At 47.1% G+C, this 11143-nt stretch overlaps 1 non-coding gene across 1 annotated transcript; it reads left to right on the top strand.

The window, feature by feature from the left end:
• The first annotated feature begins 641 nt into the window (after positions 1 to 641).
• LOC136377776 (U6 spliceosomal RNA) lies at positions 642 to 748 on the top strand. The gene has a single exon (XR_010746407.1). It is a non-coding gene; the product is annotated as a U6 spliceosomal RNA (small nuclear RNA).
• Positions 749 to 11143: the final 10395 nt, after the last annotated feature.

Here is an 11143-nt window from a genome sequence, read left to right as displayed (position 1 = left end):
GGGCTCAGCCCACCTGGCAGAGCGCACAGCTATTTCACCTTCAAGTTCCTGCTTCTGATCAGTGGTCTGGGACTGGGACTGCAAGTTGCTTAAGTGCTTACTCCCTCCCTTGCCTTTCAGCTAACTCAACCTTCTTATCATCCCATGGCGGGGGCAGATCCTGCCATTCCCTTGCTGCCCCTGAGCAGAGCCTGATCTCATCCCATCCCACGCCGAGTGGACTTGAGTATTCACAGCACCAGGGTATCCTTCTGCCCTCAGCCCCCAGCCTCTGACAGGCACAAGGGGAGCTGAATGGCTCTCAAAAGAGGTCACAGTGATGTGCCCTCAGCCGAGAGGGAGCTGACGGGTCAGGGGCTGCCCTGACATGTTTGTGCAGACGGCAGAGAGAGCCCAGGTGTCCAGGGAACAGCAGCTGCAGCCACCCAGTCCCTCCTCGCCCCTCTGCCCTGTCGCCACAGTAAGCAGAATTTGGGGGATTGGTACCTGGGATGGACGACTGCGTGCTGCGTCTCTGGGTCACACAGAAGTCCACTCTGATGAATGAGTAGTCTCTGACGCCAAGGACCCTCTCACAGTTGGGGAGGGTGACAGAACATGGGAACAAATGAGTGTGATCTAGTGTTAAGACTTGTCAGGGCGTGCTCGCTTCGGCAGCACATATACTAAAATTGGAACGATACAGAGAAGATTAGCATGGCCCCTGCGCAAGGATGACATGCAAATTCGTGTAGCGTTCCATATTAAATAAAAAAATTAAAAAAAAAAAAAAAAAAGACTTGTCAGGGCACAATTGGTTGGATGATTAATTTGTCTCTGTTTTAAGTGCTGTAAATATTTTTTCTTATTCTCCAGTCCTTGCTCAAACCTTCCTATTCCCTTGTTCCAGGGTCTTTTCTGTAGGTCCAAATCGGAAGTTCCTTTTTTTTCATTAGCACCCTAACTTATTGAGAGACTGGCGACATTTATTCTCAAAGGGGAAGGTATGAGGTGACCTGTTGCAGTAGGGAGGAGGGGACGGACAGAAATAGCCATATCAGAGGGAGGTTTGGACCAGAACTAGATGTTTTTCCAGGCCTGGTGAGCAATGGAGCCCAACACTACCCCCATCCAAAGGTGCTGGGACCTTGGATGAGCTCATCTGAGCTGCTGTCACCCTGGGGGCCACGGCAAAGGACCACTCATTCCTTCGGACTGGGATGCATAGGAACCAGGTTCGAGACCCCGAGGTCGCCAGCTTAAGCGCGGGCTCATCTGGTTTGAGCAAAGCTCACCAGCTTGGACCCAAGGTCGCTGGCTCAAGCAAGGGGTTACTCTGCTGAAGGCCCACAGTCAAGGCACATATGAGAAAGTAATCAATGAACAACTAAGGTGTCGCAACGAAAAACTGATGATTGATGCTTCTCATCTCTCTCCATTCCTGTCTGTCTGTCCCTATCTATCCCTCTCTCTGACTCTCGCTGTCTCTGTAAAAAAAAAAAGAAAAAAAAAAAAAGAATGAGCTACTAGATGTCTGTTCTGAGCCACACACTCTTATAGACTCTGGGATTAGAGGAATGAAGGAAACAGACGACCACTCCTGCCTTATTAGATCTTGGGTCTTAGGGAGATGAACATATACTAAATATAAAAGACTTGGGCTTTCATCTGAAGAGCTGTGAAGCCATTAGAAAGGTGTATGCAGGGGGATGGCTTTAAAAGAATCACAGTGGCCTCGGTATTATGATTAGAGTCTTGTGGGACAGGGGCAGAGGTAGGATGACAAGTTAGGAAGCTGTTTCTAGGATTCAGGGGAGAGGTATTATGGCTTAAATGGTGATGAAAAGTGCTTAGATTTGGGTGAAGCCAGATAAGGAGAATGTAGGGTATGAGATTAAAGGGAGGAATCGAGAATGACTCCAAAGATTTTGGCCTGAATTCCTAGAATAAAATGCCATTAACTGAACTCCGGAAAGGGGAGGGTTGGTGGTGAGGAGGAGGATCTTGCACAGAAATAGCAGTTTTCATGCCCTTGATTTCAGGCATGAACCAGTCTACATGGTTGTGTGTGGGTTAGAATGGCATCCCTTCCTCTGGTGGGCGTAGCACCATACCAGGGGCACAGCTTGGCAAGGGGAGCATTAGCTCTTCCAGCCGGAAGCCCTGGTGCTGTGAACAACCTTTAAACCACAGAGAGAGGCCCTGCCTGAAGCGCCTATCGGCTCATCAGGAAGACCCCTCCAGGCAGGATGGGGCCAAATAGATACTTGGGACAGAACAAACTGAACTTAGAGAAATAATTATTCACATCTCTAGGTCATGTTTAAGAGGAAACTTTATACTTGCCTCAGCAGCTATAAAGAAAGTTTGTTTGCATGAGTTCATTAGAGACATAAGGGCAGAAAAATAATGTTAGGAAGTATTGTTGGTCTTCTTAGGATTAAAAAAAAATGCTGTTTAGTTTTAAAGTTATATGATCTTCTTCCATCACATGATAAGGGCCGATAAGTTCTTTTTTTTTTTTTAACAGAGACAGAGAAAGTCAGAGAGAGGGATAGACAGAAACGGAGAGAAATGAAAAGCATCAATCATCAGTTTTTCGTTGCGACACCTTAGCTATTCATTGACTGCCTTCTCACATGTGCCTTGACCCTGGGCCTTCAGCAGACCGAGTAACCCCTTGCTGGAGCCAGCGACCCTGGGTCCAAGTTGGTGAGCTTTTGCTCAAAACAGATGAGCCCACGCTCAAGCTGGTGACCTCGGGGTCTCGAACCCGAGCCCTCCACATCCCAGTCCGACGCTCTATCCACTGCACCACCGCCTGGTCAGGCCAGTTAAGTTCTTTATATTAATGTCTTAATAAAGCAATCAAAAGAATGGTTTTCATTCTTTCCCAAATGTCTTATATTAGCACTGGTATGGAACACAATATATTTGCTTTGAAGAAGTTGTTCCAAATCTAAAGAAGTGTTCCATCCTCTTTCACACTCAGCATTACCCAAAAAATGATCAGATAATTCATGGTTTTCTTTGGAAGGTTCCTCACAACATACTATAGTCATATAGTTCATACATTCATTCAAGCCTCACACTGACCCTAAGAGGTGGAAATATTACCTCCCATTTCACAGGTGAGAAGATTAAGGGCTGGAGAGTGGAAATGACTTTCCCGGAACCCTTCAGTTAATACATATGTGGGAGAGCCTGAATGTAAACTCAGGTTAGTTTGGCTCCAAAGCCCAGGCTCTCTATTAAACAGTGTTCCTCAGATTCACCCCTCTGATGTGAAACCTAGCATTCCTCAATCCCAAGGCCACAGGTTCCTGAATTTGTAGGTAACAAATGCTCCCTCCTCCATCAGATACCTGAGATTGCTCCAGTCATCCTTGATGGGATATCTTCACCAGTGGTCTCAGCCCCTAGTCAGAATACAAATGCTAGATGATGGCATAAGAGAGATGGAGAAGCCTATTTGAATATAAATATCTGGGTGTAATCTCAGATCCATTAAATGAGAATGTCTGTAGGTCAGGACCCAGAAATGTATAGTTAGCGAGTCCCCAGGTGGCTGTGGTGTGGAGCTGGGCTTGTGGACCACGAGTAGAGCTACATTCCTGTGATGGGGATTGCCCTGCTTATGTCCTTGTGTGAGCCCTGCCCATAATTTCCACCCTTCTCAATTTCTTTTCTTTATCCCCGGTCCTTGGTTAGCTTTGGCTATTACAGTATTCCTTAAATTACATTGAACTCCATCTCCCTGGAGCTTTTCCTGCTGGGCCCCTTTCTACACTGTGGGTTACACAGAACAAGTTTCAGCACTTTGCGACAGTGACAGTCTTTCATGAATTAAAGTCACCTAACATGTTCCCTGGTCTTTTCTTCTCTAGGGACAGTATTCCCAGCTATGTCACCTATATTTTTCACTATTTAATATCAAGTTTTTATACCATCTGTGTTCTTCTGAAGTCATTCAGGTGGCTCATGTCTTTTTAAACTGGGGTATCCAGAACTGAAGGACACATTCCAGGCATGGTGGGACCACCCCACATAGCAGGGAGTTCTGCTTTGCTGGTTTCAGACCCTGCTTTTCTCTAAATGCAATTTAATTTGGATAAGATGTTCTGGGTCACTAAAAGATGAGCTTCTGTGGAGCTACTGGCCAAGCTGAGTTCTGGTATCCTTAGTACATGACGCTGCTGAGCTGGGTCTCCCGTACCTTCCACTGGTGCCATTATTGACTTTGGACCCAAGGTTAAGACCATAGTTTTATTCCTGCCGACTCCATTTTGTTAGATTCTGATCCTTGCTCCAGACTCTTCATTTCTTGGACCCTGCCTCTTCCATCAGCAGATTGAGTGTTCTTTCCTCTGATTCTTTCAGACTATCTAGATTCACATTGTTTTGTGCCAGACTCTCTGGGCCACACAGTGGTTTATGGTCATTCTTGTTCCAGAGGTCTTTACTGTGAAAATGACATATATTACATACTCCTTGGCATCGGTCTGCATATCCAAATTTTTTAAAAAATTTTAAATTTTTTTTATTTTTCTGAAGTTGGAAACGGGGAGGCAGTCAGACAGACTCCCGCATGCGTCCGACTGGGATCCACCCGGCATGCCCACCAGGGGGCGATGCTCTGCCCATCTGGAGCATTGCTCTGTTGCAACCAGAGCCATTCTAGGGCCTGAGGCAGAGGCCACGGAGCCATCCTCAGTGCCCAGGCAAACTTTGCTCCAATGGAGCCTTGGCTGTGGAAGGGGAAGAGAGAGATAGAGAGGAAGGAGAGGGGGAGGGGTGGAGAAGCAGATGGGTGCTTCTCCTGTGTGCCCTGGCCGGGAATCGAACCCGGGACTCCTGCACGCCAGGCTGATGCTCTACCACTGAGCCAACCGGCCAGGGCCTGCATATCCAAATTTTATATAAATATAACATAGAGATATAGTGGACACAGTTGGTGCTTACCCAAAGCTTTCTGGTTATCTCTCACCAGCTGTGTGTGTCTGTTTTCCAGCTATTGTGTGATTTGATGCTAATCTTCAGTACTTGTCACCATCAGAAAATTTTCCATGGACCTACAGGCTCCTTGCCCCTGTGGAGTGCCACAAGTGCCTGGGAGTGACACACCTCCTTGGCCCTCCACCCCCATACCAAGGAACCACTGACAAACACACAGCTCTCTGGTTTGGAGGCTGGACTCACTGAGATGCAACTGACACCTTTGAGCTGCCACTAGAATCAGGCTGGGTCTGGAACTTTGCTTAAGACGGTGCCCTTGCTCACTTCTTCCCCTTCCTGGTTTCTCCTGGGCGCACCTACTCAATAATCCCTTACCTGTGAATATTGACTCAGAGTTTGCTTCTGTGAGACGCTGACGTAGATGGCAGTCATAGCATGAAAAGATGTCTCAAATATTCTACATGGATATATATCTATAGATTTTCAGGGCTTTTTTATTTTAGAAAACCAAAAATTTGCCCTTTATAAATTAACCATTCCATTTTTGGTATAAACTCAACTACAGGTATTACTTGTATTTTAATTGGTCCAAGTGGGGTTTACTGACCTGTTACCAATCCAATATCTTTCAGAAAGACTCCCCTAAATTACTCAAGGAAGCACATGGGTGCCAAAGGGAGGCGTTCTTTGTGCCCTGCTTCCCGGGAAGGCCCCTCATTCCTTCAACATTTCTCATCTGACTTACTCCTCCCCTCTGTGATTATGTTTTTTTTTTTTACAATTGGGTGAAGCTTGCTTCCTCTTAAAGACAGTCATCAGGATGTCTTCCTGAAAAAATAAATACATAATACTACTGCCTCTGCACCTGCACATTTTCTACTACAAGCGCATTTAGCTCCTTGGGAAAGTCAGAAGGATGCCTCCCTCCAGGTGGATGTCCACATTTGCCCCGGTGTGCTCAATGCGAGACAAAGCCCAGGGCTGAGAAAGGAATCGCTTGTCCTTTATTCCATCCCTTTTCTTGACTGCTTCCTCTTACCTCAGGGTCTATAGCGGAGTCAGTCTAGCACTCATTAGGGTGACTTACAAGTCATATAAATCCTCCCATTTTTGGATGGTTACTACGTTTTGTCCATTTTCTGCCTTTTGCACCGATCCCCTGCTTTCCGCCACTGCTGACTGCCCTAGTTCAGTCTCTCATTGCAGATCAGGACTATTTCAGAGGAAGCCAGAGGACATAGGTTTGAGCTATGCAGGTCCACTTGCACATGCATTTTTTTTAACACTACTCTAAATTTTTTTCTTTCTTACGATTTTGTTAACATTTTTACTCTCATATTATTGTACAAATATAGTATATAATACACATAACATGCAAAATACATGTTAATTGACTGTTTATGTTATCGATAAGGTTTCCAGTCAACAATAGGCTATTGGTAGTTTAGTTTTAGGGGAGTTAAAAATTATGTACTTTCTGCCTGACCAGTGGTGATGCAGTGGATAGAGCATCACCCTGGGACACTGAGACCCCAGGTTCAAAACCCCGAGGTCATCGGCTTAAACATAGGATCATTGATATGATCCCATGGTTGCTGGCTTGAGTCCAAGGTTGCTGGCTTGAGCAAGGGGTCACTGGCTCAACTTGAGCACCCTGGTCAAGGCTCATACGAGAAACAGTCAATGAACAACTAAAGTGATTCAACTACAAGTTGATGCTTCTCATCTGTCTTTTCCCCCCACCCTCTCTCTCTCGGAAAACAAAACAAAGAAAATTTTGGACAGATTTTCAACTGGGCGAGGGGAGGTGGGTAGGCTCTGCAGTCTCTGCCTTCCGTCCACACGCTTCTTTCTGCTGCCTGATCTCGCCACTGCCCTGGTTACAAACTTTCAGTAGCTATCCATCGCTTGAAGATGGATTCTCAACTTTGTTCGAGGCTCTTTGCAACCTTACTCCATCCTACTTCGTCTCTGGCCATCCCCTACTGCCCTGAAGTTCTAGATAGCTGGCTACCACACATGTCTCAGGCCCTCTGACCTCACCGTTTCCTGTGGTTCCTCACCCTCTAATGCCCTGATCTTTCCTCCTCCTTTTTCAGGGCCAGCTGTCATGCTGCCTTCTCCCGGAAGCCTTCCTGTTCTCTGCTGCAGCAGCAGCTTGGCTTCCCTCTTCCTGTGTCCACCATGGTGCTTTGGGCAGGCCTCAAGTCTCTACCTGAGCCAGGAACAGGAGGTGAACAGTCAAGCCCACAGACTCTGGAGCCATCTCTCCTGCAGCTGAAGCTTCGCTTCACCACGTACAAGTATTGGAACCACAGGCAGATCACTTCACCTCCCTGTGATGGGATTTCCTCATCTGCAAAATCGGGGACATAATGGCATCTTCCTCACTGAGTTGCTGGGAAGATGAGTTGATGTCTTTTCAGCCTTTTGCACAAAGTAAGTGCTGGATAAATGTTAGCTATTGTTTTATTAAGTACATGTTTCTATTCCTAAATGGATTGTAAACTCCTAGAAAGCAGGGTCTGTCTTATTCATCTCTGCGTCTTCAGTGCCTGGCACACAGTAGGTGCCTGGTACATCCTTGTTCAATGAATTGGCTTATTATTACTCTGCCAGTAGTCCATTTGTTCAGGGGTTGACCGGTGAGCGCAGGGTTATTTTCAATGAGCTTGTATTCTCCAGAGTGGGCCAGCAGCAGGTTCCAGGCCCTGTGTCTAGACAGGTTTATAAATGCTGTGTATCTGGGTGACTTGGCCAGGGTATAGGGTTCCTCTCAGTCTGCTTTCCTTATCTCTAGGCCCTGTTCTCTGCTTCTCAGGTGCCCCATGAATACGGGGTGTTTCTTGTTCTACTTTATCCAAAGAGGCTTTGTAATTCAATACCCTTGTCCTTGGTTTGGAAATGTGTCCTTTTTTTTTTTTTTTTTTTTACTGTGAAAGTTTGGTCTCTATTTGACATTCAGAAGAGGAGACTATGCCAGGACTTTGAGATGTTGTGACAGCTGAAACAGCTGAATGGAAGAGGAAGAAAAGGGCAGTCTCAGGAACGTATCAGTGAGGAGGGCACAAAGTAACAGGAAGCCTGGCATCACTGGGCTCACCTTGTCTGGGTCCTTGTCCAGAGAGTCAATTCCTGATTATTTCTGCCAAGAAACAACGATAGTCTTTGCTGCTGGAGAAATGGGTCCCCTCATAAGCCTCTCAACTACAGACGCTAATAGAGAATTCAGAGTGGGCTCAGCAGGCCGCAACAAGGACTATTCCAAAGGCAGAGAGTGGGAGGGTATGAGAGAGAAATCTAGGAGTGGGATTGGAGAAGTACGTGCCATTTAGTGACTGAGTTCAAGAAAATGAAGGGTGTTTATACAGACATCTAGAATTTTCTACAGACTTGTGCTGCAACTGAGAGATTTAGAATGGCTGTTAAGAATATTGGCTATGACTGTGTGTACGAAGGGATGGCAGCTAAGACAGTTCTGTCATAGCTCCTGTGCCCTCCAGCCCAAACTGTGGCCATCTTCTGTCTCCAGTGCTCTGGGAGGGCCTGGGATAGCCTGGAGCAATGTTGCAAGGGAACAGGGTGACCTTCCACACCAGAGCCCTGTCCCTGTCCCTGTCCCTCAAAAGTTCGCTCTTTCAGTTTGTCAGTTCTGTGGCCCCCGGAGGACTTCTAGCTGGGAAAGGAATGCTCAGTCTTCAATTCTTCTCTTAAAAAGAGTCAGTTCTTCCCTTTTTCTTCTCCCAGAACTGTTCATAGACATCTGTGACTATGAGTTCATTTTTTACTTTTCATTTTCATTCTAGATCCATCTTTCCATTCATTTCTCAATCCTTACTTGTCTTTTCATTTTTCTTCTTTCTCCTTTTCTACTCTCTGGGGCTCCCCACTCTCCTCTCTTGTGCAGTTGCTGATGTGTTGGCCTGGAAGAGAGGGGACATGGCGTAAGCCAGAGCCTGGCATCTACCCATGCCCACCAGCTACAGCCCTAAGTGACAGCCAGGATGGGGAGTTTTCCTGGCTAGGACCATCCTGGGGCTCTGGCTGCTTCTGCTGGCAAACTGCTTGGAGACCTTCGCCCACCCCAGAAACTTGGTTGAGAAGGATCTTGGTGTCAGTATTACTTGATCATGGGTGAGTTGAAATATTGCTCTGTAACATCATTTCTTCATTCGTTCAACATTTACTGTGCACTTACACATGCCAGTTACTGTTTTGAGTATAGGGCAGAAAGAGATGTGAACAAGATCCAGTTTCCACAGTGAGCCTACAGGCAGGTGTGCAGCCTGCTGCTTTTGTAATGGACCATAACACAGCGCAAAAAGTATTATATTAATAATATGAAAAGGACTCGGGTGGATGGAGGAAAAATGAATCCATGGACCACACTTCCTCTCAAAAGCTGACTCCATCTTGGGTGGTCACTCGGACGGTTGACATAATGTAAATAAACATGGATGATGCCATGTTATTCTGACTCCATCTGGAGAGCAGCCAGTTTCCTTTTCTCCTTGGAGCAATATGACAAAACAACAATAATCATTAGCCTTTTTCTGCTGAAGTAGCTATACAGATATTTCTAACCCCTATTGGCTTTCAACAGCCACCATTTGGCCACTTTGTAATTGAAATCAGACCCAGTTGTTAGTCTTACAAAACTCTCCGAAGAGTAAGGGCTACATGGAAGTACACCTCTCATGAATGATCTGTTTTTAGAAGAAGACATGGATGAGAGGATGCAGTAGGCCTGGAGTTAGAAGAGGTCTAGTCCCAGCTATTCACCAATTAACCGAATGTCGCTGGGTCTCAGTTTCCTCATTTGGGTCATGGTGAGAATTGGATGAGAAAATGCGTATAAACACTTAAAATGTAGGCCCAGTGGCAGTGATGATGATGGCCTTACTTCTTCATCTGCAGAAGGAGCAAGTTTCTGTTCAGCAACATTTCTTGAGCATCTTCTATACTGGTGCCACATTGGGGGTCCAGAATAGTCTAGAAGCTCACCATTGGGGAGGGACACACACACACATTCATAACTCTAACAGATTATACAGTCCCAAAATCCTGCTAGGTTGACAAATGTGGGTATGCAGGGCAGGAGGGTCCGGGGGAGCTTGGTAGAGAGGCAATGTTTGATCCCGGCTTTGGAAGGTGAGTAGAGAGATTGTTTCTCCCTGCAGAAAAACACACCGGTTTCTTCATGATCTGCCTGTACTCCCTGCTGCTCCTTGTACTGGGATATTTTCAGTTCCTCAAAAAGATACCACACCTTCTCTTGCCTTCATCTTATCTTTTGGCCTGGAACTCCTCCTCCCTCTGCTAGGGGGCAGCCTAGTGACAAGCAAGACACTGGGGTCAGACTGTGGAGTTCATCTAGCTTGACCATTTACCAGCCAGTGGGGCCTCTGCTGTGTTAATCTCTTGGTTAGTCAATGTCCTCACCTGCAAAATGGGGACGCAGGTTATAATAATACCTATCTCAAAGGCTGGCTATGAGGATTAAATGGGCTAATACTTGCCAAGTGCTTGCCAGCCCCGCCCACAGTAATCACTGAATACTAAATAGGAGCAGATGTGGTGAACATTCTATGCCTGTCTTGCTCTTACTTGTATTTCAGGTCTTAGCTTAGTCATCACCTCTTCTTGGGGGCCTTTTCCTACAGGCCTACTCCTATTGGTATCTCCTGTTCCACCTGATCACCGACAACTGTCATCTCTGTGTACCCGCCAGGTTGCAAAGTTCATGAGGACCGGGGAGAGTTGATTGTTGGCTGCTGGGAGGGACACATGGTAGGCACTCAATATTTATTGAATGAGTAACTAGGGCTGAGGATCCCCGCGACGCCCGGGGTTGTGGCAGAGCCTCCTGGGGCAGCCAGGCTGGGAGTGGGCCGTCTGAGGACAGTGAGGATGAACGGAGAGGTAGATCTTGACACCGCAGACAGCAGAGAGAGCCTGGGCATCCAAGGACTCCAGGCAGCTTCCCGCCACGGACGTACCCTGGGAGGATGCGCATCACCGTAGTGGGAGCGTGGTGTTCAACGTGCGCTGGTCTGCCGCCTTGGGAGAAAATGCAGCCTGACGGGTCCCGCCCCCGGCTCCTCCCCCGGGCCAGGCCCCGCCCCTCCCGCCGCTCCCGCCTTCGCCCCTCCGCCCGGCCGCAACCGCAGTGGCTACGGGCCAGCCACGCCCCCACACAGGCGGGCCG

Source organism: Saccopteryx leptura, chromosome 6 (assembly GCF_036850995.1).
Source record: "Saccopteryx leptura isolate mSacLep1 chromosome 6, mSacLep1_pri_phased_curated, whole genome shotgun sequence".
Classification (NCBI taxonomy): domain Eukaryota; kingdom Metazoa; phylum Chordata; class Mammalia; order Chiroptera; family Emballonuridae; genus Saccopteryx; species Saccopteryx leptura.
Note: the sequence above shows the minus strand (reverse complement) of the source record. Positions and strands in the feature narration are given on the sequence as shown.